Genomic DNA, 3,508 nt, shown 5'->3' on the forward strand with positions numbered 1-3,508 from the left:
ACCTCCTGCTGTGCAGCACTGTGGTTCTCGCACAAATTATTTCATTTAACCCTTAAGATTTCTCTCTAAGGCAGGAAATATTGCTTTTCCCCCCAGCAAGCGTCCTCCACCATGTTGACCTCTCAGCCATTTCAACCTTTTTAATAGAAGAGCTCTTTTTAAAAAATGAAACCTCACTGGAACTCTAATATATGAAACCAGTCAAGGAGTATATATTAATGGAAAGTTTAAAATGTAAATTTACATTTCCTTATAATTAGGTTAACCAAGGAGAACAGGATTTTTTTTTTTTTTTTTTTTTTTTTTGCTGCACCTAGAGGCTTGTGGGATCTTAGTTCCCCGACCAGGGATCGAACCCGGGCCCTCAGCAGTGAGAGTGCAGAGTCCTAACCACTGGACCACCAGGGAAGTCCCTGAGAACAGGATTTTTGGTTAATGCAAAAGTTTGACATTGGTTTCACTAGCTTCCATTAACATCAGCAACCGCAAACGTTGATAGACTCCCTGAAACAGAGTTTGATGACCACTGAAATAAGTGACTGTGGAAACAGGAAATTTCAGTTTTTTCGACCTAAAATTTCCCGGCAATGCCTCCCTTTTGTAATCAGAATCTGACTACTAGAACACGTGAGATACAACTGACAGCTACACTTTTCCGGTCACCTGGTCAGGAAATCTCATCCCTCTGAAAACTCATCCTTTATACCTCAGTTATCGAACACTTTGGAGCAGCTTAGCCCAGGAAATGAAGGCTCTTGTTAAAAACACGGAGATTTAGGAAGCCGGGACGCGATTAACCATGTTGGCATTTGGCCAAATGACCAGTTAACAACCAGGGCCAGGAAAATAAGTGCTGATTAGTAATCCCTGGGTTTAGACCCAATCCTAACAATCCACTGTGACAGACCAGAAAATTCCTAACCTATTGTAGCTGCAACCACGCTGCCTTGAACAAAAAAGTATTAGTCTAATCAAAATTTATTCACCAGTGCTCTACTCATAAAGAAAAAAAATCCTGTAAGATTATTTATATTTAAATCTAGCAGACTGGAAATCACCTAGGTGCTCTCCAGAAAACATAAAATTAAACTTTGAACCTACACGTGAGGTTTCTAATGGTCAATGTTTGTTTAAAAAATGTTTGGATGTTGAATTTAGTCTTCATTCATTCATTCATTTAACAAATATTTGAATGCAGGTCATGCTCCAGGAGCTATTCTAAATTCCCCATAAGTCTCAGCGAGCGATATACCAGAAAGAACACTGGTTCCGAAGTCGATTGGAATTGGTGTACCGGTTTTGAATGCATTTTATCAAGTAACAGAATACCAAACTTACACCGGCTCAAACTAACCTTTTACATTTTTGTCCAATTCCTAGAAGTCTGGAGGGAAGCAGCTGCTGCCAGTTGTTCAGAGGCTTGACCACGAGGGGCTACATCTCTGCAGTGCTGCTGGTCTTTCTCTCATACTCATCCCTCTGTGGTGACCAGATGGCTGTGAGGGAAGGAGGACATGAGGACATGGGTTGGTGATGGTGATCTTGGAGGAGGGTTGTGATGAAGGTAAGTCCCATTAGGGGCATGTTGTCAGGGGACTTGGTGATGCCATGACACTTAGCATATGTGTCCTATAGGCCAATAGAGATACAGAACTGGATTTGAAGTCAGAGTTGAGGAGGACGTCTAAGGAGGCAAGAAGGCAGGAAGAGTCAAAATCGAGAGGTTAGGGGAAGAGTGAATTCTTAGAACTGAGAGATATACCCCTTCTGTAAACAGGGATTGGTCTGAAAGGGAGGTGAGTGTAGATGGGACGGCTGAAATATGGTAGCCTCAACAAAGAGGGAGGTAATGTCCTCTGGGAGGGGGATTGGGGCCATATTGAGTGATTGGATTGGAAACAGCCAGTGTGGGGATGTGTAAGGGCTGAAGAAAACTGGCTCAGCTGGTAGCATGATAAAACTTGTAGTGATTCAGGTCTGCAGATTTCCAGTTTCCCCAGCAGCAGTTCAGGGCCTAAGAGAGGAAACACAGCCAGAGGACATGAATGACACAAGGATGGTGATGGCCATGGATGATGAGCGATTCAGGAGTGTCCATGGTGACCAGGTAGAAGAGGCTGACTAGAATCCCAGCTAAGCAAGGAGAGCATTCAGGGAGTCACCCATCTACGAGGAAGTCCCCTGGCGCCATGTCTCAGGCTCCTCCTCCTGGAGAAGGAAGAACTTTGGGATTCCTTTTCCTACAAGACGAGCTGCAGAGCACCAGTGGTAGATAAGTTTTCCAAGAAAAAACAGAGAAGGGACAACTGGAATCAAACGATGAAGAGGTTAGCCAGGCTCCAGGTTCTAGCACACTCTGGTGTAATAGAACTTTATCTCCAGATCCCGGATCACTTCTGAGGGGCTAACTCTAAATCCTGCTGAACTGACATACTTTCTCTTATGTTTATACTTTGCTTCTTATCCTTGTATTTTTAAGAGTGGGGTTCTCCAAACCTCCTTCCCCTATGGAGGGCTTTCTTTTTTTTAAGATTTTTTTGTTGCGGACCATTTTTAAAGTCTTTATTGAATTTATTACAATGTTACTTCTGTTTTCTGTTTTGGTTTTTTGGCCATGAGGCATGCGGATCTTAGCTCCCTGACCAGGGGTTGAACCCGCACCCCCTGCATTGGAAGGCGAAGTCTTAATCACTGGACTGCCAGGTGAAGTGAAGTCCCCTGCTATGGAGGGTTTTAACTTTGAAGGACATGCTGGTATATCCTTTAAGAAGACTCCTCCGTAGCACAGGGAGATCAGCTCCATGCTTTTTGTCCACCTAGAGGGGTGGGATAGGGAGGGCGGGAGGGAGATGAAAGAGGGAGGGGATATGGGGATATATGTATACATATAGCTGATTCACTTTGTTATAGAGCAGAAACTAACACACCATTGTAAAACAATTATGCTCTAATAAAGATGTTAAAAAAAAAAAAAAAAAAAGACTCCTCCAACCAAGTTCTGACCAGTAGAGGCACTGATGCAGAATTAGCCACTCTCTCGTCACAGGATGGCCATCTACACTTCTGTGGCCCTCCAGGATCATTCCTGGTTCCTGGGGAAGTTCCTTGTACTCATGTAGCAACACAGGAAGGGGGTGGGTATTAGGCGAATTGGGAGTGATTGAAGGATCTATCATAGATAGAGCTCCAAGTCTGAGGGAAGTAGAAGGATGTGACTGGAGAGCACCAAGAATGCCAAATGTGAAATCTTTCCAGGGGAAGAAAGAGTACCATGATGGTTTCTGAACTGGTGAAATCAAATGACAGCTCTTGTTTCTCTCCACTTCTTCACCTCAGAACTGTAACCTTCCCTTTAGGAAAGAAAGATGGTTTCTCTAGTCTCACAGAATTCTAGGCTCTTAGTATTGGGAGGTCATCTACCGGTCATCTAGTCCAGGCTACCACCAAAGCAGCAGGTGCTTCTGAAATTGCCTTGGTAGCTGGCTGGTTAGCATTTCCTCAAACCTTC

At 43.8% G+C, this 3,508-nt stretch overlaps 1 non-coding gene across 1 annotated transcript; it reads right to left on the reverse strand.

The window, feature by feature from the left end:
• Nucleotides 1-335: 335 nt before the first annotated feature.
• TRNAE-CUC (transfer RNA glutamic acid (anticodon CUC)) lies at nucleotides 336-408 on the reverse strand. The gene has a single exon. It is a non-coding gene; the product is annotated as a tRNA-Glu (tRNA).
• Nucleotides 409-3,508: the final 3,100 nt, after the last annotated feature.

Source organism: Aethalodelphis obliquidens, unplaced genomic scaffold (assembly GCF_003676395.1).
Source record: "Aethalodelphis obliquidens isolate GAN/ISIS:26980383/991018 unplaced genomic scaffold, ASM367639v1 scaffold81, whole genome shotgun sequence".
In the NCBI taxonomy this organism is placed as follows: Eukaryota; Metazoa; Chordata; class Mammalia; order Artiodactyla; family Delphinidae; genus Aethalodelphis; species Aethalodelphis obliquidens.